Raw genomic sequence first — 23,434 nt, forward strand, 5'->3', positions numbered from 1 at the left:
TTTAGAACTACACTGATATACTCAATTAGGTCCTGTAAATTAGCTCTGCAAATAAATAAATAAATAAATAATGCTTTTTTATATAGTTTATTTTCTTCTATCTATTGATCACAGGCTATTTTTAGTAGCCTTAATCTTTTGTAGCATCGGATCATGTGATAAACTGAATCTAATCAGAAAGATACATATCAGAAAGCTGTGTCAAAAATGATCCCTGGTAGAATTCCCTGTGCAAGAAAATGAATGTTCTGGTAGAATTGATCTAATTAATTAAGTGTGGTTAAGGATGTGTATTAGTGTTGTATTTCAATGCTTTTAGACATTAAAAATGACTTATTAACCAACATCCTATCCACATAGCCTCCTTCCTTCCTCTAACATCCTATTAGAGTTGCTAAATAAATGGGATTTAGATCACTGATAGAATAAATCTATGCATAAGAGAAGTGGGGAGAAAACAGTCGCCTCCCTTACCAATCGAGGTAAGTTACCCTTTCCCAAAGCACCAGTTGATGAAAAGTTGAACAGAAGGCTTTTACTCAGATTTACTTTTTGGCTGCTTTCTAGTCAAATAGTTGGATTAGATTCTTATTTGAGTCAATGATTCTGTAATGAGGAAAGGGATTTAAGAGACAATGGGCAACACGGATAAAAATGAATGGATAGTTATTACAGAAACTACTACTGGAATCATTTTAAAAGTCATTATCACATGAAAAAGAGTAAATATACCCTTTTAAATGTGGTTGTAAAAGACCACAAAGAATGGCCAGAAGAATACTTTGTAACTCTGACCTCTTATTCTAAACATATTATGTGGAAACGAATTCCATTGATTTTTTACAGAGGCTTATTCCATTTTGATTCTTAAAGTAATTTGCTTACAACCTCAGTTTCCACGGATTATTTATTATCACTATTTGTGTGGGGGGAAGGGCAGGAAGTCCATTTTTATTTTTTGTGTTCACAGAGAAAAGAAACTATAGGATTATAACACTTCAGAGCACATTAGAGAATATATGGATACAACACTACAGGAAATCCCAAATCTAAATTTCCCCAAACCAATAGTTGTGATTTCCATAATAGTTTTTGCAGCATTTAACAGGATATGGGATGAGAACTCTAAATTTTAATGTTAGATCCCTTATAACTCTTAATATTCACATGATGGCATCACAATACATGTATCTCTTCAGTTTCACAGGAGTCTGACATTGGAAAATCAAGTTACGGTATGTCTTTTTAACAATTCAAGCAGCTTCTCCAAAAAGAAAAGAACTGATCACCGTACATTATCTTAGCTTTAATATGTTACAGGGAACAACTTATTAATTTGATGAAGAGGTTATTTCTATCAGTTTAACTCAGGATTGAACTAATTTGGTGGTGTAAAATTAAAACAATAATGCTATAAAAATGAGGTATAATAAAATATAAAACATTAAGCAAATTATGCTGGAACAATTCAAAAATCCAAAACCATTAAAAAGAGTTCACAAGATCTTCTGACTGAGTCCTTGGGGGGTGGGGGGCATAAATCTGGATTATAAACGGGGAGTAGGTTTGGAACCATTTAGATGCAGAACTATTATTCCATAGGTGAGGTGCAATGACAGTGAAAACACATTTCCTGGGTCCTTTTTTTCAAAACATTGCTTAAATGATAGAACTTGGACAATACAACCCATGTCAAATATTATTGACTCCATTGGTTGGACTCACAGAACATGGTTGTCTTTCTTAAAATGCACCTGAATATTTTGTCGTTTTCATGTATTGTGGAAAAATTATCACATTAAAGCATAATATAGTTTATTCATTTGGCATTACATTTTATGTGAATGCAGCAATTGAGTTTTGTTACCAAAATTTGATTTAACTTGTATGAATCAAGAGAGAAAGAACATCCACACTTTTCAGCCCCAATTTATGTATGTATGTGTTTGTACAGAAACATAAAAATCCTATCTCACAATCATTCTACTTATTACTGGTAGTATTGGTATCCCTGTTTATTCCAAAGAACATCACATCTATATTTGTACACCAAAGGGTTTCAGTGCACACTTAAAAATCTGTTTCCAATGCTACTTAGTTGGAATACTGAACACAAATACTTTTGTCATTTTCCATAACTGTTTTGTTAACAATAGTTTAATATGCACAGATTTTTCCAGGCAGAATTTTTATATGTGATGATTGAGTGACATGCTAGGGTAAACGATATGGCCCTCCATCTGGAAAGTAGTTCTATTCTAAGCACAATTTTTTGAACGGAAACGGTGAATGAGAGAATTTACATTTGGCCAGAGCACTTCCTTTTGCTACCATTTTAAAGTTTTTCTTGCAGCAGGACCAGTAATTTTGCTTGTTTGGCAAGCAAATAATTTGGCCATCGTGCAAGACTTGGTAATGGTAGACCATAAGTTGAGCAGAGGCTTTTTACTCTACTGTTGCTACTGTAGTATTAATATTAGTGCTGCAAGTAGAGAATAACATTAATAAATGTATTATTTTGATATTTTTATATATTGCTAAAATGGTATACAATATGTGCAGTAAAATCATCCATCAGTGACATAGTTTACTAAAATATCTGGTTTTGTGTAACATTCTCAACTAGGAGAAAATAGTTAGGTAGCTTATGAATATGGAAGCTAAACAACTACCATGCAAAATCTGCCCGGCAACATATATAGGACAAACCAACAGGACGATAAATGTACGCATCACAGAACACAAGAACGCAGTAAGAAAAAAAGAAAAAACTTCCTCCCTTTTCCAGCACCTTAAAGCTACAGGACATGAAATCAACTTTGAAGGAGCCAGGTTAATCTCCAAAACAGAACACCTCAACAAGAGAATAATTATGGAAGCCATCAAAATAGAGAAACACCCCCACAATATGAATAAACGTGATTATACCTCCCGCCTACCAAACATCTGGAAACCAGCCCTAGCCAACAAACGAACACCACCCACCACCCAAGCCGTTACAATACAAAACAACAATGCACACACAGCCAGCACCAATCAGCACCAATCTACCAATCATGATACAACCACACAACCAATCATTCCACTTACTGAAACAAAGCCAGCACCCCATCCCCTCCCACCAAGATTTACAGAAAGACGGCAGCTCTGATCCCATTTTAAGCCCAAACCTGAAGATGGCAAGTGAGATCTTGCCGAAACGTTGCCAAGACAATCTCAATCCTACACGGGAAAAGACCCGAATACAACAAAACCAGCATACCTACATCCGTGAAAATCTTTGCAACATTTCGGCAGGATCTCACCTGCCATCTTCAAGAGTGGGCTTAAAACAAAGCCAGCACCCCATCCCCTCCCACCAAGATTTACAGAAAGACGGCAGCTCTGATCCCATTTTAAGCCCACATGTGTGTGTGTGTGTGTGTGTGTGTGTGTGTTTTCGTAGATTTTCGTAGATATATATATGCAATACACACACACAGACAAACACACACACACACACACACACACAAACACAACATTTTTCTGTTTCTAATTGTAAAGCAATTGTTGTCTTAGCTCTCGATCTTTGGAAATAGGTAAAACAAACACATTTTTCTCAGCAGACCTATATCCAGCATTTATGCTTATGCAGACATCAAACATATTCAAAGGCTAGATGGATTTCTTTTCTCCTTCCAACTTTGGCATTTAAGCCTCTAGGCTTGATGGAGCGTGGCACTGTCTGATGGCAAATATAAAAATAACAAGCAATTTTTTCCCCTTCCTTATGGTGCAAGGCTCAGCAAAAAGAACTCCAGCCTTTTGCCTCTCATGTGAGTTATTGAAAGGGGGTATTTCTCATTTTATATTGTATTTATCTTGAACTACACTGTTCAGTTACATTCATTCAATTTTATTTGCAAAACCAGAACATGTTACAAAAATGTGTACAAACTACACATATTAAAGTAGTGCAGTGCAAAACAAATATTGGCATCTAGGAGTTTATGTTGAACTAATGATTGTGATAGAAAAATGTCTTCAAGCATTTTGATTACAGCTGATCTAGGTTTAGTTGTTACAGACTTTTTGTTGTTGTAATCATTAACCATCCATAGACTCTTGGTTTTCTATATAAGACTCAATCTGAAACCAAAATCTTCTATAAGCAAGTTGCTTTTTATATCTATATTTAGCCATTCTGTTTTTAGGCCTAAAATAGATAATGGGTTAAATCCTTAATCTATAAACTCTGTACTGCAAGGGACATAGAAACTTCTATCATTTTAGAGAATAGTTTGCCACAAATAAAGACAGAAGCCACATCGGGAACCTTAATGCTAACTCTGCATACCCAAAGTTTATGTGAAAAACATTAAGGATTTAGTGTGCTTCTGTTTTATAAAATAATTTTACTGAGATATCTCCATTATTATTAATATCTGTTAATATCTAGCTATCTCTTTGATTTATAATAATAGTATTAACATTGTTAATTTTTATTAATTTTATATTACTGTTTATATCTTTTTATTTCATGCTGCCCGGGATCATATTTTGTAAGATGGGTGAATATAAATAGGATGGATGGATGGATGGATGGATGGATGGATGGATGGATGGATAGGGTTAGAAATAATAGAGCTAGAGATGAGGGAGGGAGAGGGGAGAGGAGAGAGGGAGAGAGGGAGAAGAGAAAGAGAGAGGGAGGGAGAGAGGGAGAGAGAGTGGGGGGGATTTTTATAATAAATATTTTAGTCCTAGCCCCTTTCTATGAGTTTTGAATAATGAAATTAACCTAGCCACCTTTATGGAATTCTAAGAATTTAAATAATATACAGTAACAAATACATTTAGCATCTGATAACTTTAAGAATTATTATGATTATTAATTTTATCACTGTTAATGTCCCCCTAAGTATTTATTGCATATGTTTATTGCTCATTTCTCCAAGCTAGTTAAAATGAAAAGAACAGAATTCACAGTGGGTACGTTCAGACATGTTTATCATGAACAGGTAATCCACTGCAAATTCTATACTTAGTTTCCTTTTTCATATCTATTTTTTATTGACCAGATTTTAGTCAGGATTTGAGATTCAGGCATAATACTAATTGTAACCATAAACTGTTGTACACAATCATAAAGCATGGTTTGCCTCAAGACAACCATAATTCAGATTAGCCACAGTCGGTTAGATTAAACTGTGATTAATCAGAATCAAAGTGAATGCTTCCAAGTACTGTTGTCCTCACCAGAAGAGAAAGTACCATGGAACTTGCTTTATATTATCATATTATTGAATTATATTTTAATTGCAAGATGCAAGCAGCCATTCCTAAACATATTTTTCTCATTATGCCTACAATAAAGACTTCTATGGAGTAATGCACTCTCTTCTGAAATACTTTTCATTTCTTTTTTAAAAATGTAATTTTACTGCTTATCTGAGATATTTTGATTGCAGGTAATTCTTAAGGTTATTAACTACCCACAATTTGGTAATTATTGAATTTCCTTTTCTACTTCCTTTTCTTTGTACACATTTTGACTGCAGCATTGTAAAATCCATGGTTGGTTGTTCCTGTTTATATTATAGAATGGCCCACATTCTCTCTCATGGAGTGGCTTTATATCCATCTAACAGTAAAATGTCTACAATGTGCCAGTAACTGAATCATATATAGAAACTGTTTTGTTGAACATTTAATGTTGCAAATTATGTTGGAAACACTGCAATAAAAATCCAGCTGCAATATACTCTCATACGATAAGTGTACCAGTAGCATACTTGATTCCATTCTCTGTTAGCCATCCATGACTACATTTATTAAGCACATGAATGCTCTCCCATTTGTGTTCGGCTGCAGTTTCTTTTAGCTCTGAAGCATTAGTAGTTCATCAATTCAAGTTACTGAATTCTCAATAGTGAATATCCCACTCCAAAAGAAGAAAAGTCTCAAAAAATCTGTTTCTTCCAGGAGGGAAAAACATCCCAATTAAAGACTGGTGGGAAGAAAAAGTAATTACCTTTCCTTTACCTTTCAAGAGATGCCGAAGGCCATCCCTTGCCATGTCATTGGGCAAATAAATTATTATGTACCTGTCCCTTGAAATCTGATGAGGTCTGAAGATTTGTGTGGTAGGATGAATGTCTTCAATGTCCCCAACCCTTTACTATATGGCTAAATAGCTTCCTCCATTAACTAATCACTTTTCAAGCCTGCCAAGATGCACTAGAAATTTCCATTGCAGTCTTGACTGTTGAGAATGAGCATTATACAAAGGCTCTCATAAGAGATGATAAACATGAATGCTGTACATACGAATCTCTAAGGCTGCTCACTATTGTCACATTTTCCTTGGGGAGTGGTAGTAATTCAGAAACAAGAGCTTTCACATTAGTCAATGTACATACTGAGACCATGATGTAATCTTGTATTGACTTACACAGAATCCCGTTATACAGCATCAGTGCTATCACTGAATGAACAAGCATTGACTGGGGCAATCTTAACCACTTTCATAAGTAATGATAAAAAAAAAACTTCCATCACTTACCTTGATCCTGTGAAGAAGAAAGGATGGGGGGGGGGGGGAAACTTGCTATTACCTTGACCTGATGATTATTTCTAGAATTGTGACTTTGAAAGTGCTGTTTCCTTGCTCACTGTAATTACAGACAGCTTTCAAGGTGTCATGTTTAACTCATAGTTTTGAACTTTATCATGGGAATATACATGATGTGTGTGCGTATATATATACGCACGCACAATAATTTATACAGGGCCATCTAATAGAATGTACTCTCTCAGTAAATTTCAGGATAGATTGTTATTCCCAAATATATATATATATATATATATATATATATATATATATATATATATATATATATATATATATATATATATATATATATATATATATATATATATATATATATATATATATATATATATATATATATATATATATATATATATATATATATATATATATATATATATATATATATATATATATATATAAAATAGACAGGAAGAGATGAAAGAAACTAGAGAAGAGGCTAGGTTAAAAATAGACTTTATTCCTATGATAACAGATACCTCAGCTCCCCAAATATAAACAATTCCATTCTAAAATTAGTCTTCTATGTTAAATCAAATAAATAAATAAATCAAGTAAGCAAGCCTTGGTTGGGATTTTCGGGATAGGTATTGGTTCGTTTAGAGATGCGGTGGCTCAGTGGTTAAGATGCTGAGTTTGTCAATCAGAAAGGTTGGCAGTTCCATGATTCGAATTCCTAGTACCGCGTAATGGAGTGAGCTCCCATTACTTGTCCCAGATTCTGCCAGCCTAGCAGTTTGAAAGCATGTAAAAATGCAAGAAGAAAAATAGGGACCACCTTTGGTGGAAAGGTAACAATGTTCTGTGTGCCTTCGGCATTTAGTCAGGCTGGCCGCATGACCATGGAGATGTCTTTGGACAGCGCTGGCTCTTTGGCTTTGGAAGAAGAGATGAGCACCGCCCCTTAGAGTTGGGAATGACTAGCACATATGTGCAAGAGGAACCTTTACCTTTATTGGTTCCTTTATAATAGTTTTGCACATTTTAGACAATTTGTGAGTGAGTATGCTTTGGATGGGTTGCATTTTACTGTGCTGAAATTATATTGGAAGCTATGGCATAGCATGGCATTTTTTAATCTGGAGCTATCTACACCACTTTGAATTAAGAGATTAATAGAGTCAAAGAGCTCTTAAAGACACATATCTGACTTGATTATTTCATTGCTGTACTACTATATTTAATAATCATTGATTATGTGCCATTGAGTTGGTGCTGACTCTTAGTGGCCACACAAATAGATTTTATCTATTACAATCTATATTAATCTTATTTTTCAGGGTTAAAATTATTGCTGTTGTAAGTAAATCAATCCATCTTGCTGCTGGTTGTCTTCTTTTTCCTTCACATATCCCAGCATTAGAGCCTCCTCTAGAGAGCCAGATCTTTGCATAGTGTCTCCAAAGTAGAATAATTTGAGCTTGGTCATTCGTCATTTAGTGAGAACTCTGGGAATAACAATTGTGTTGTCTGTTTTGCACATTAAGCAAATAATAAAAATTGGGTTTGAGTGAAGGTTTAATGAACATTATCCTGTTTAAACTGTTTACAGCTATGACCCTTTAGAAAAATAAGAATAGAATGTGGAATTTAAGTTAGAATGGTGTTTTTTTTCTTTACAAATATAGAAGCAGTATTTTATGCTGGTTAAAAGGGAGAAAGAGATAGATAATGATGGCTATGCTGACTGAATGTCCACAACTGCCTCAAACAATGACAGTTTGTAGATGAAGTGAGAGCCCATCTGCAGAGCTCTATAGAGACTGTTTACTCTCCATGCCCAAATTTATTATGACAGATGTTATGAGTTGTTCCCTGCAGAGACAAAGGCCAGGGTACCTTTCAGGCAGTGAGTGAACCCCTTGTCTGCAGCTCACACAAGTGCTCAGGAAACAGAATGGGAAATAAAGCAGAAAATAGTTGAAGAATAAAATCATGGCAGGAATTAGTTTGAAACTATAAGTCCAAGTAGAATTCCATTGAGGTGATCACCTACAGTGTCCCTGCATGTCTAGGAAGGGAGGCAAAAATTTGTTCTACCATTCTTCTGTCTTAGAATTTGTTTTTCTTCTTTCTTTCTTTCTTTTTTAAAAAATGAGTGAATAATAAAGTGAAATACCAAACAGAAAATGTGTCTTGTGATTTCTCATGTTTCTTTAACCTGAAAATAATGTATTTGACTACCCTAAAATTATCTAGGCTACGCCAGGGTAAAATGCTACAATTTTCTTCAATTAAATCAGTACAGGGGCCACAGCAGCACTCAGATATCCTGTAAGAATTCAAGCCATGCTAAAAAATTATAGAGGTTTGCTATTATAAATGTTTTCTGCTTCTGTTTTGATGTTTTACTTTCATAGAAATTCCTCTGCATTCAAAGGATTTATTTATTTTTATTTATTATTCACACTTATAGACCGCCCCCTCTCCCGGAGAGGACTCGGGGCGGTGTACAGTCACTAAAATACGTTGTAAAATACATACATAAACAATTAAATTAATACTGGTGAAGGAGGTTGTGAGACTGTAATAGAATAATAAATATAATACGTTAAAAGCCTATAAAACCCCAAACCCAATTAAAATAAATAAATCCCGGGAAGTAAAACTAAGAAAGTGCCAGGCCAGCTGATTGAAATAGGTGAGTCTTTAACTTTTGCCGGAAGGAACGGAGGTCGGTGGTAGTTCGAATGTCTGGGGGGAGGTCATTCCAGAGGGTTGGGCCCATCACAGAGAAGGATCTACTCCTAGGTGTCGCCCGCTGGCATTGCCTAGCAGACGGCACCAGGAGGAGCCCCTCCCTGTGTGAGCGGATAGGTCGCAGGGACGTGTGTGGTAGGATGCGATCCTGCAGATAACTAGGTCCTCTGCCATGGAGCGCTTTAAAGATGGTGATCAATACCTTGAAACGCACCCGAAAGGCTACAGGTAGCCAGTGCAGCTCGCGCAGGAGAGGTGTTACGTGGGAGTAACGGGTACTTCCCATAATAACCCGCGCGGCTGCGTTCTGAACTAGCTGCAGTCTCCGGATGCGTCCCAAGGGAAGCCCCATGTAGAGGGCATTGCAGTAGTCCAGGCGAGACGTCACCAGCGCATGAGTGACCGTGCGCAGGGCACTCCGGTCCAGTAGGGGGCGCAATTGGCGCACCAGGCGAACCTGGTGGAATGCCCCCCTTGCCACGGCTGCCACATGGTCCTCCATTGACAGCCGGGCATCAAGGAGGACACCCAAATTGCGCGCCCGCTCCACAGGGGACAACTGTTCGCCCCCTATGGCCAGCGATGGAGTCAGCTGGCTGAACCGAGGTGCCGGCAACCACAGCCACTCGGTCTTGGAGGGGTTGAGTTTGAGTCTGTTGTCCCCCATCCAGACCCCGACGGCCTCCAAACACCGGGACATCACTTCGACAGCCTCGTTGGGGTGGTTTGGGGTTGAAATATACAGCTGAGTGTCATCAGCGTAGAGATGGTATTCAACCCCAAAACCACGGATGATCTCACCCAGCGGCTTCACATATGCGTTGAACAGGAGAGGCGAGAGGACCGACCCCTGTGGCACCCCACAAGTGAGTGGCCTCAGGGACGACCTCTGTCCCCCTGTCAACACACATTGCTTCCGGTCGGAGAGGTAGGAGCCGAACCACCGCAAAACGGTGCCTCCGACTCCCATCCCCTCCAACCGGCGCAATAGGATACCATGGTCGATGGTATCAAAAGCCGCCGAGAGGTCTAATAGGACCAGGATAGAGGAGCAGCCCCTATCTCTGGCCCTCCAGAGATCATCGACCAACGCGACCAAGGCTGTCTCGGTGCTGTGCCCGGGTCGGAAGCCGGACTGGCGTGGGTCTAGATAATCGGATTCGTCTAGGTGTCGCGGGAGCTGCTGCGCCACCACATTCTCAACAACCTTCGCCACGAAGGGGAGGTTGGAGACTGGACGATAGTTAGCTAGCTCCATTGGGTCGAGCGAAGGCCTCTTGAGCAAGGGTCTCACCACCGCCTCTTTCAAGGCGGTTGGTAAGTATCCCTCACCCAGTGATGCACTCACCAGGCCCAGGAGCCAGCCTCGTGTCACCTCCCAGGCTGCCAGTACCAGCCAGGAGGGGCACGGGTCCGTTAAACAAGTGGTGGGTCGCAGCCGTCCACGCAACCTGTCCAAATCCTCGGGGGCAACAGAGTCAAACTCCTCCCAGAGTGGTCTCTCAAGACTCGCTGTTGGCGGCTCGTCTGGTCCACTGACGGAGGTCCACCCGCTCCGGATCTGATCGATTTTGTCCTGAAGATATTCCCCAAACTCCTCTGCTCTACCCTGTAAGGGTGTCTCCCGCACCCTCTGCGATAGAAGGGAGCGAGTCACCCTAAACAGGGCGGCAGGGCGGTTATCCGCGGACGCAATAAGAGCAGCACAATGTCTACGTTTGGCCGCTCTTATTGCCACAAGGTAAGTCCGCAAATAGGCTCTTACCTGTGTTCGGTCAGATTCGGAGCGTGAGGACCTCCACCTGCTCTCTAGACGTCTCCTGTGGCGCTTCATCACCCTAAGCTCCTCAGTAAACCAAGGAGCCCGGGTGGGTCGATGCCGCAGGAGAGGTCGCAAAGGCGCAACCCGGTCCAAGGCCCCAGTCGTCGCCCTATTCCAGGCAGACACTAGGTCCTCGGAGCGGGAGCGGGACAAGGCTACAGGAATTGGCCCAAGCTCCGTCTGGAATCTATCAGATTCCATCAGGTGCCTGGGGCGGTACCAGTTTATAGGGTCTGGTTCCGCCTCCTCGCGGTGGGGGATAGCGCCAGGGAAGTCCAGCCGGAGGGATGAGTGGTCTGACCATGACAGGGGCGTGATGACTAAATCCCCTATTCCCAGATCACTCGTCCACTGTTCAGATACAAAAATGAGGTCCAGTGTGTGGCCCCCTTCGTGAGTGGGGCCCTGCACTAATTGGGTCAGGTCCATGGCCGTCATGGAAGCCATGAACTCCCGGGCCGCCTCGGAAGCCGCTCCCATTGACGGTAAGTTGAAGTCCCCCATGACCAAGAGTCTGGGAGTCTCAACTGCCGTCGCAGAGATTAGCTCGAGGAGCTCGGGCAGGGCTGCTGATGCATAGCGAGGAGCCAAGTATACAATCAGCAAGCCCCACTGCCTCCCTGGGCCCCAGTTCACACCAAGGGACTCACACCCGGGTATCTGAGGGACAGTGAACTCCCTCGGCTCTAAACATTCCCGCATAACCACCGCCACCCCTCCACCCTTACCCAGGGCCCGAGGCTGATGGAATGCACGGAAACCCGGTGGGCACATTTCCACGAGGGGTAAACCACCCTCGTGGCCCAGCCAGGTCTCCGTTATCCCTGCAAGGTCTAGCTCCCCCTCTGAGATCAACTCATTAATGAGGGGGGCCTTGTTGGTGACAGACCTTGCGTTACAAAGCATCAGCCGCAGGCCCTGGCTCTGTATGACCTGTCCACCTAGACTGCAGGGGTTGGTACAAGCGACCGGGCGTAACCAGCAGCCACGGTCTCCCAACCGACCTTGAGATCTTATCCTGTCCTCGCATCCCCTCCTCCCCGCGACCGTTGTAATAGGGCAACCCTCTGCTTTAGTGACCTTTATATTCCCCCCCTCCACCGCATCCCCGTCCTTCCTAGACTCACCTGTCTGCCTGGCTCTGGCCCTCCTCCCGGTCTGATTAGCCTTCCCCCCCACCCTGGGACCCCCTAAAAAAGATAAAAAACATTTTATTAAAAATCCCCTTGGTTTTTAATTATTAAAATATTGACCCCCCCCTCCCACTGCAAGCCAAACTGAATTTCTAAGAAATGGCATACAGAATAAATATTTAATTTTTATTAAATACCTCTTCCCCCCCCATTAAATTGCTACCCTTTGTTTGCTCTAATTTTCTGGCACCAATCTACAAAATTCCTTATAAAGAAAATTAACGAATAACTTGAGCTTTATGACGGATAATACTATAACTTGAGCAGTGACCCAATGGCTAAGACACTGAGCTTGTTGATCAGAAAGGTCAGCAGTTCAATGGTTCAAATCCTTAGCCGCCTAACGGAGTGACCTTCCGTTACTTGTCCCAGCTTCTGCCAACCTACAGTTTGAAAGCATATAAAAATGTAAGTAGAAAAATAGGGCCTACCTTTGGTGGGAAGGTAACAGTGTTCCATGTGTCTTTGGCATTTAGTCATGCCAGGCACTTTGGCTCTTTGGCTTTTAAACGGAGATGAGCACCGCCCCTAGAGTCAGGAACGACTAGCACATATGTGCGAGGAGAACCTTTACTGACAATAAATAAGGACTATCACCCATAGGGAGCAGGGCTCTTGTAAAATAATGAAGATTGGCAGATACCAAGTGACACTGACTCTTGATTAGCATGTCTGCCTATTTTCAACAGAGGGTGAGGAAGACTAACAAGATTTCTTCCCTAAAAAGACTCTTGCTATTTCTTATTCATTACCTTTTCTATATTTCTTTAAGATGTGGGGCTTTTCTCAAATCCATTGCCTTCCCAAAGATTACTTTTATCAAGTTTTTCTGTGTTCTATCTGAGGTGACAGACTCCTTCTATCCTTTCTTCTGCAAAGCCCAATATTACATTATATTTTCAGAGATTGTTGTGCTGATGATTAAATATGCACGAGACATTTGGTTTTTTCAAAAAAAATATAACCATGAGTATTTTTCTACCCCTATCTCTACCATATTGGAATTATAATATGCTTTCAGAGTTATGATTGCTGGGACAGGGAAATGGTGGATTATATGACATTTTACTGGCTACCTTAAAGGGCAAAATTTAAAATTTGGCTAAAGAGTGAATAACAGGCCATTTTCATTCCTTCAAAACACATAACAATAAAAAAGAACATGCCACCATTCAGAGGCTTATACAGACCGATTACATTAGATTATACAAATCCTTATATTTTTAATGTCATGTATGTACAAATAACAACTTCTAGCATGCTCATAAATCTATAAATTTAATTTTGCTGATAAAACTTCTCAGATAAAAGACTAAAGTCTCTCCTTTTTTAATTTTCGAAAATCTGCTGTCAAGCCCTGACAGAATCTCTAGAATATCAGAATAACAGGATATAAGGGAAAAACAATAATATGGTCTCTATCCAGTAAGCAAGATTTTGTTGGATTATTACCAGTACTTGAATTTTAGAAGGGTTACTCTGAAGCCAAGATTTAGAATCTTCATTAGGCCTAAATGTGAAGTGGTCCAATTATTTTATCAGGCCTATCCATTAAATTAATCTGCTTTCAAACTTGGACCCAGATCCTCTAGCATCGTATTACTGTAAGGTTTCGTGTGTGTGTGTGTGTGTGTGTGTGTGTGTGTGTGTGTGTAATTGCTGTTCATGGGCAATTTTCCATTGTATATCTTCATTAAGCTACTTTTGATAGATTTTGCATGTGAAAAGCCAAGGCTACCTAGACTTTTTTTGAGCCAAGCATGCCTTCCAGTGATAAGTCTGATGAGAGTAAGATAGGTATTAAAATCAACTCCCAGAAGAATACATGGCAGGAATACTAGGACAGTTCTTAAACCAAAAGACATGCCATAAGGCATGGCATTAGATTATTTTTAATATCTAAACTAAAATACTCACCCTTCAGTCCATAGAGGGTCTAGTGAACTTCCTCTTAGTCTTGCTTTCTTACTTCACACCAATAATCAAGCAGCACATTAAAAAGATATTTCATTTTTATGTTGTTGTTAAATGATATTTAGCAAAAAAAGATTATTGAACATTGCACCAAAAAAATGATGGCAGCTCTTATAGGAACAGATGGCACTGTACACTTGGCACAGGGTTGTATTGTTGTTTTTCAGCAAATCAGGAACTGTGCAAAGTGGCATTTGCTACATTCAGTTATGTCAACACATGCCAATGCTTTGAAATCCTATTTCCTTTTTAGGAACTGGCTCACAATGAAGGTAGAAAGATGGAGTACCGATTATTGCATCTATGCAGAATGATGATGTCAGAGAGGTTAAACAACCCTTAGTTCACATCTCTTCAATGTGTTTCTCCCTTCTTCAGAATACCACCATTTTATAAGCTATCTTAGTCAATAAATAAATAAATCAAAATAATAGAAAGCCTCATTGATGTTTAAATTATATAATTAAATAATTGTTCTTTGAACATTCTCCCAAACCTAAAAAAATAAAAAATAAATAAATCTTCTTTGTCAATGTCACCAGAGGTGCCCCTGTGTGATATTCAGAAGATGTAAAAACAAAGTGAATCTAAAATCTAAAAACAAAGTGAAGTCCTCTCTAAGGTGTACATGCCTGCCCCAATAAACAAACAAATTTCTTCCCTTATGCTTCACTTAATTTCAATTTAATCCTAAAGATAGAAATTATCTAATTATTTTAAAGTCATTTAGCTGAGTGAAATAATCATGTTTTCAATAACAACCACAGTAACCAAGGATGTCAGCTACCAGAGTTCAACAATGTCTCCTCTAGGGTCAATACTTGACGACTTTATTTTATTTATCCACAACCCAAGCTTGTTTGAGACCTGGATACAGCAGACAGAGGCAGAGAGATGGAGACAAAGATAGAAAAATCAAAGGAGCATTGATAGTATGTAGGAAAAGTGAGCTCTTATTGGCTATGGCTAGCAGTGAATTGCCAGCATATTGGCCGAAGCTTTTTCCTTGCCTAGTAGCTGCTCTGTCCTGTATATGTTGCTGTCAAACAGGAACAGTCCTTAATTTCAGCACACGGAAGCATTCCTCCTCCCTGTTAACTCATTACTGATAATTACCATTTTCCAGACCTGTTTTGACTGTTACAAAATGCTGCTTTTTTCAAAATAAGCTGATTGAAATAGGCTTATTAGCATAAGCTCCTTGCCGTTCAGCCCTTTTCCTAATTAAAAGCACTCATCTGTGGAGGCCTCGATTCTCCCTGTCCTCCAGGGCTGGCTTTTGAGGGGAGGGCAATTCACCTTTTACTTTATGTTACTCTTCCTTATAGTTGTCTGCCTCACCCCTGAGATCTGATGCATGCATTCTTTAGCTGCTCTCTCAGCAACAATAACAGTGACAAAAGAAATACTTAGAATAGCACCGTCTCTTGTTTGCCTGTCCACTTTTTTTCTGCTAATATTAGAAGCTTGTGGGGACTTTAAGCTTGCTTAAAATGTTTTTAGAAAGCTCTAAAGGCCCCAGAACACTATGGGTTGTTGGATCACTTGCTTGCGATGGCACAAGGGCAACAACATCCAGAAGAGGAAGATTTGGCTTATACAGAACTGTACAAGATGCTTTTATTATTTATTTTAAAATGTATATGGCATTTGTTTTCTGACTGAAACTCATTTTGCTGCCAGTTTAATAAACATCTCTTCCATTTCCTCCTCTAGCTGTAGATTAGCACAGGACCAAGGACAGAGCCCTAGAGCTGCATTGATGTATCAGTTACTGCATTGTTCTCAGTAAAAAAAACAGATTGTCTTATTCAAGAAGCTTAGCTTGAAATAACTGTGTTTAAAATGGAAGGGATAAAATACAATTTTCCATTCACATTCTGTTTCCATTTCCTTCCATCTTCTTTTCCTTCCAACAAGATGCATTTTTCTAATTGTTGTGTTTTGTTTCAATATTTTTTCACTTTACACAAATAGTTCCATGATTAATTCATTTTTTAAAACTGTAAAACTGAAAGTAGTATAGGAATGTCTGTACCTAATCCTGTTTTTTAGCCTTGTAACAGACAGAAACAGCCTTAACTCTACCCTCCAGTCCCATTTTGGCCCAACTGGTAGATGTTAGTATATCATTGAGTACCATCAGAGGGGGAACAAACCCTAGAAAATTGGAAAGAGGGCTTATGAGAAACTTAGTCCTTTTTCTGTCAAACCATCAATGGGAACTTTGGAAAGTTGATGTTTTCTGAGGTGGCAGCTTCTGTGATCATGTACCTTAAAATTCCTGCACTGATTTCCAGAAAAAAAGGCATGCTTCATAACTTTATGAATGATCTAGCATTGTTTTAAGTTGTATTCTGTTTGGCAGAAGATTATTCTAGTAAACCGTGTTTTAAAACTGTGAAACTTGAACATTCCTTCACTGATTTATATGAATGTTGGCATGCTTTACACCATCATAATGAACTGTCTTTCCAGAACAATTCATTTATTTCTGAGTAAAACAAAAATATATGGGACTTATTAGGCATTAATGTATTTTCCCATATTAGAGTATACAAAGATGGAGGTCTTTCTCAATTAATTCTGGTTTGTTAATAGATCAGGACTATCCACCCTCATACTGCACTAACAAGAGGTAGAGATGACAATCTTGGAAATCATGGTTTCTGACACAACATATGTAAGTCAATTCTTTCCCAGCATTAAAACTTAGCCACGATGTGCTTTATTCAGCAACTAGATTAAAATAAACCATAGTTTATTATCAAAATGACTTAATCTTCTGTATACACTCTTGTGTTGAGTCTAGTTTTAAAAAATATGTGGTATCAGCAGACCAATTGCAACAGCCTCGGCTGCACAGAATAACTCTACAAGACTTAATTAAAATACCTCTGCTAATTCTTGGACTAGTACCCATCTTAGTCCAAGATGAATCCAATGTAACACTTATAAGCAGCCAATGCAGACACACTTTTCTACCAATGTTCCCCTGCAAAAACTGTTCTGAAGATGTTGCACTTATATTTAGATAGTCTCAAGATGCAAAACAAGAAGAATTGCATTTTAATTAAAAAAAAACATTTTAAATAGATGCCAAATTAAAAGAGAAATTAAATGAGCTCTACTGTTGATGTTCCATAGAAATGTTTGTGATATTGTTTTCAGCCCATGGCCATTTTCTGCTTTAAAAGGGAGTCACACATATACACCTGTATCTTTCTAGAGAAGTGACTGGGAATATTTAAAGGGAAAATGGCTGCTTTTTCAGTAACAATGTAGTCAGTGTTTGATAATTACTTCCATGACTCATGCATATTAATATACACCTGTTCTTATTTACCTATAAAAAACACATAGATCTTGGAAAAAATAGAACTGAATGAAAATAAACTGGAAAACTGCTAGCTCACAGAGCAATCTTGCTTTTCCAAGTCAGTACCATTTTATCCCACTTTTAATGTTCAACTTGTTTATAGTTCCTATCTAATGTATTCTATTAACTCTGGTTAAAATTCATTTACAATTCAATCTGTTGAGGATAACTAGAAGAAAACATTTTCCAACTATAATTCAGTCTGCCACTGTAGAGAAATAATGCTCATCTTTAAATATTGTGTCATTTCTTCATACTTAAGTAGCAAGGACTAGGTGGATTGATTCAAACCCTTGTAGCATTGAATGAAACTGATCAGAAAGAAAGAATTTCAAAATTTACCAGTGTTTTCTTGTTCAGGATTCATCTTGTGATCTGTTTTTCTCTTTGGAGGTCTTCTGAGCAGAGGGACCCTGTGGCTTGCTTTTAGAATCACTGGAACCAACTCACTCAATGCTTGTGCAGCTGCATCTGATATTCACAATAGATAATTTGTGTTGTATAGGCAAAAGCCCTTCTTTTCTAAGTGATGCCATTCCTTATTCAAAGATAAATGCTATTTTTTGACAACTCTAACCAAAGTAAACAGAAGTTCTTGTTGTTATTTGGAACTATTTGGAACAACTGTTGTTGTCACTAATATGTATTAAATGTCCAGTTGTTAAATAATATAGAAAACATTTAATCCTTTGAAGTATATATACAATGTCAATATAAGTTGAATGCTAGAGTCAGATTCATTGGAGTAATTTTCTTTTTTACGTGTTTGTCCTTTTCTCAACTGGCATCTCTAATTCAACTATCAGGTGAGGCCCTACTTTACCCAATGCCTTCCACCAGTAGCATTTGTCTTCTATATGGACTGAGCTCTTAGTTGAACCAGAATGTAGCCAATGTTGATGAAACATAGGACTCTTCTCCCCCCACCGGTTTCTCTTTTGCATTCTCCAACTCAGAAAGCACTCTGGATGCTACATGTTGAATCCACAACCAGATAGAACAAGCTCTGTCTTTGATGTTTTGCATATCAATCTGATGCAACATGGCTGCTTAGCTGATATTTAACTCTACATTGTACATACCACATTGAGTTCATCCATTCCCCTAAACCAGTGGTGGGCAACATGCGGCTCTTTACACCCTTTAATGCGGCTCTTCTGTGTGCCGGGTGCCCGCTCCCCTCCCTCCTCTCGGGCTTCGGAGGGAAGCTTCTGCAAAAGCCCGGGCGAGTGACAACCAATTTTGGTCCTATGACTGCAGAATGCTGCAAAATACTATAAATGCAGGCCAGTTGTTGAGTGTTTCAAATGTGATTGGAACACTCAACAAGGTGACCACAGTGTGTGTGTGTGTGTGAGTGAGACAGACAGACAGAGAGAGGAACAGAGAGAGGGAGTGAGGGAGGGAATCAGAGAGAGACTGACAGACAGACACACACACACACACAGACAGAGAGAGACAGAGAGGGGGAGGGAGGGAGAGAAAGATAGACAGACAGAGAGAGAGACACACACAGAGTGAGTGATTAAGTGAATGAGTGAGAGACAGACACACCCACATACACAGAGTGACAGAGAGAGAGGAAGGGAAGGGAGAGAGACAGAGGGAGAGACAGAGACAGACACACACACACACAGAGAGTGAGTGAGAGACAGACAGACAGACACACACACACAGAGTGACAGAGATGGGGGAGGGAGGGAGAGAGAGACAAAGAGCCAGAGGGAGAGAGAGAAAGAAAAAGAAAAAAAAGAAAGAAAGTGGGAGAGAGAGATGAAATTAAAAACAACAACATACAAACCTGACTTACTCAAACTATCCAAGGAAATGCAAGGCCAATGTTCACATTAGTGGTTGTGACTTTGTCAGTCAATGTCAGGATGTAATTTTCTCTACATTGTAAGGCAAATTTTACGGAATTTAACGTTATCGATAAATAATATTGTTCTAAAGTTTTTGTTTTATTAGTTGTGTTATTTGTATCCTCCCGACCTATGTGGATACTTGCATGCAGAATATTCTCAATAAAAACTTATTGAAACTAAAAACAGTGTACCATCCTATGTATTTTCGGTTTTAAAAATGTGGCTCTCAAAGTAAATTTCAATCGTGGTTTTGGCGAGATTTGGCTCAGTTGAAAAAAAAGGTTGCCCACCACTGCCCTAAACCAAAGGTGTCAAACTCTTGTTATCACGTTGTTGTCACGTGACATATCACAACTTTTTCCCCCTTCGCTAAACCAGGGGTGGGCATTGCCAGCATATGACTAATCTGGTCTGCAGGCCGCAAGTTTGACACCCCTGCCCTAGGCTATGTGGTTTGATTGGGTTTGACTTAGCATGTTTTAGAAAACCTAGCATTGCATTTTGTAAACCTTATATTGTGGCTTGGCTGTTATGCCATTATTATAAGCCTATAACTAAAGAAGAAACAGACAACCAACATAGTGTTTTTTTTTTAAAAAAAGATTCATTTAAGAGTTAAACTTTTTTGTAGTCACTGAACATTATCCACCTACTAGGAGCTGCAACTGGCAGACATAAGGGAATGTCTTTGAGCTGATTGCAAATAGCAGGAATCATTAGTTTGCTATGCCATTTTATCAGGTAGGACAAGCAAAAGAAACTGAGTCAGGATTTGGACAAAGTATATGCTGCTTCAAGTCACAGTTTTGTACACTTAGCCCTGCAGGAGCTGACACAGCTAAGGAGAATGAGCCGAAGACTGTTTTGCTTCATGCATCAGCAGCAAAACTGCCAGCTATGATCCATCGGCAGAATCTTTATTACTGAAGCCAGTGTAAGAAGCAAAAAAAGAACCAGCTGGATTTTTCTGATCCCAATAGTTGTTTGTAACGCTGGTTGGTTTGAATCACTAATTCCTTCTCCACTGTTACCGCAGTAAGTCCCACAGGTGGTTGGAGGGTTTGATGCAATTGGAAACCAAACTGTGGAGGGAGATAAGCAGTCTTTTCAGCAAGATGAATACTAAGGACTAACTCTAGTGTAACAATTTTACTCCAGAGGGAAAAGTACATGGAGTAAGTGTAAAAAATGCTGTGTGGAGAAAGAGAGAGTAGAGTGTATGGGAAAGCTTATGTGAAAATGCTTAAAGGTTGATTAATCATTCCATGTGAAATATCCCTCATTCTGACATGACAGGGAAGGCAGTCATCTTAAAAAAAAAAAAAACCTGGAAAGCTGCTGCCAATCAGAGTCCACAGGTGAAAAACTTCAGATATTGGCTCTTTGGTAACAAGAAGAAGAGCTAAACTCCAAAAAGCAGGAGCTGACCAAAACAAAAACTTACCATTGATTTGCATTTAATTAACATTACATATAATGAATATAATTGCTCTCCAGGGATGCATTGAATAATTTATTCATTCAAAGAACATTGAGAGATGTAACTTGGTAGCAAGTTCTGTGTAGTACAAATAAGACTTTGAGGAACTACTAAAGCTTCAGGTTATATAATAGAAATATCACTTAGACTTATATACCGCTTCACAGTGCTTTACAGCCCTCTCTAAGTGGTTTACAGGGTCAACATATTGCCCCCAACAATCTGGGTCCTCATTTTACTGACCTGGGAAGGATGGAAGGCTGAGTCAACTTTCAACCTGGTGAGTTTCAAACTGCCAAATTGCAGGCGTTCAGCAGGCAGCAGAAATAGCCTGCAGTACTGCACTCTAACCACTGCACTACAAGGCTCATACAGTTCTGAATTAGATAATAGTAAGCTCATTGAACCAATAGTCAGACTCACTTTTTCCCATGTTGCTGACAATAGGTCATGGTTCTTAATTTTACCATGGAACATTCTGACAAATCCCTAAGAAGTCTTCCTCCCCATTTGGAAACACTGCCTAAACTTATTTCTTAGTGTTGCATTGCTGCTGATAGTGCTGATAGTGCTGCTGATAGTGTTGCATTGAATGTTTCGGGGTAGCCTCATCACATTACAGAGTCATTTCTCCCTTTCCTACACAGATACTGGGTGAACATCATTCCCTTTTTATCCTCTTCTGCAGACATTTCTCTTTGATCATCTCTGCTGTGCAAAGTCAGATTGTAGAATGAGCTATGTGCCTCAGGCAAAACCTGCTCCTTCTTTTCCTGACTTTATGGTAAATCAGGAGTACTATATATTTCAGTAGTGTTGCACCAACATAAAAATGCAGGTGACACCAGGCTCAGAATGTGTGTTCAAATACAATATTGATAGCAGATAGAACCGAAACTGTCAAGAACGATATGTTCAGCTCGTGTCTTTTTTTCCCCTTCCACTGCTTTCTTGTGTAGTTTTACTTTTTCCTCTCTTTTTTTTCCTTTTTTTTTAAATAGCTCTCGGACAAGCCTTGCATATCTATGGTCAAGATATCTTTCAAGATTTAATATTGATTCATTAAAGTTCTGTTGAAGAACCACTAAGCCTCAGTGTTTACAGAGGATTTTTTTTTCAATCCTGAGCACCCATTTTCTGTCTCTTAATGGTCCTTTCATTTGTGGGAATTGGAAGTGTGTGACCTATAGCACCACTAACTATTCTTTCTTTGAATCTGGGCACTTTAATAAGAATGATTTATTTCATCACTAATACATGAAACTTATTGGAAAACAATAAAACTGGAAAGCTGCACAAAACATTAAGAAAGAACATTGATGTGTGTTTGTGGGTAGACAGTGAAAGGAACTTAACAGATACTGGCACATGAAAGGAAACATATTGTGCCTGAAAAAAATCTCATTTTAAATCTTCAAAAATGAAAGAAATTTACTTCTTTCACAGTGTTTTATTAACTCCCAGACCCTGGTTGGATTCCTTCCACAGCGACTGCTGGAATTATTTCATTTAAATGACTGTTGCTATAATTAATGATAATGGAATCACATTTTAATCTTAACTGCAGTGAATGCTTGATAGGTTCACTTCAGATTTCTCCTGCTTCTACTGGAAGTCTTTATTTCTTAAAAATCAATCCTAAACATCTTCTTACTTACATGAAAGTTATTTCTGGTATTGCCTAGTAGTAAGTTTTATTTTCAGCCAAATAGCATTGACATTTATTTCACTCTTGATGACTAGGATTTACCTCAGAGTTGCTACAAACTTTCTGCCTTGTTTTTTCCAAACACAAATAGAAATTTAAACAAGAGTCAGCATTTGGATCAATCCAGTATTATTGGAAAATCTGAGCTGTAAGTAGAGGGCATAAATAAATACCTTTATCAATATTGTATTCCAGAAGTATGCAGCTTGATAGCTAGTTGTACTGCCAGCCGGCAGCATTCGAGTAATGCACCCATTGAAAGCAGAACTCCAAGGCAGATACAGTCCTCAAAGAATATGTTTATTAGATACATCATATTGGCACAGCCAGTGAAAACCAGCTCTAAACATTCCTGTGGTTTTCACTTAATTAAAAGAGTAAAATGTCCTCAGTCATATTGCCCAATGAATATAGCTGGCCAACTCCTCTCCTCCTTCACCAGCCACCTGTTATGATGACGGGTTTCCACAAGAAAACTTTTTTATTTTGACTATTAGCTGGCCTATCTACAGTATTTTTCGGAGTATAAGATGCATTGGAGTGTAAGACGCACCAAGGTTTTGAAGAGGCAAATTTAAAAAAAAAAAGTTTTTGCACTCTGCAAACGTCCAAAAATGGCCCGTGTTTTGTGAAAACGGGCCCTTTTTTTCAAAAAAGGGGCATGAATAGCCCTTAGGAAGCTTGTAGAGTGTTCCTAAGG

The 23,434-nt window shown here is 39.0% G+C and overlaps 1 protein-coding gene and 1 long non-coding RNA gene across 4 annotated transcripts in view; one reads left to right on the forward strand and one right to left on the reverse strand.

The window, feature by feature from the left end:
• Nucleotides 1-18,208, reverse strand: part of LOC309391064 — a 169,009-nt gene extending 150,801 nt beyond the window's left edge. Inside the window, exon 1 of the long non-coding RNA XR_014175220.1 lies at nt 18,024-18,208. This is a non-coding gene — a long non-coding RNA (uncharacterized lncRNA). The remainder of the gene's footprint in view (nt 1-18,023) is intronic.
• The window catches only part of LSAMP (limbic system associated membrane protein), a 505,584-nt gene that overhangs the window by 160,966 nt on the left and 321,184 nt on the right, over nt 1-23,434 (forward strand). The gene's annotated exons all lie outside the window — the stretch shown is intronic.

Source organism: Natrix helvetica, assembly GCF_964273705.1.
Source record: "Natrix helvetica genome assembly, chromosome: 4".
In the NCBI taxonomy this organism is placed as follows: domain Eukaryota; kingdom Metazoa; phylum Chordata; class Lepidosauria; order Squamata; family Natricidae; genus Natrix; species Natrix helvetica.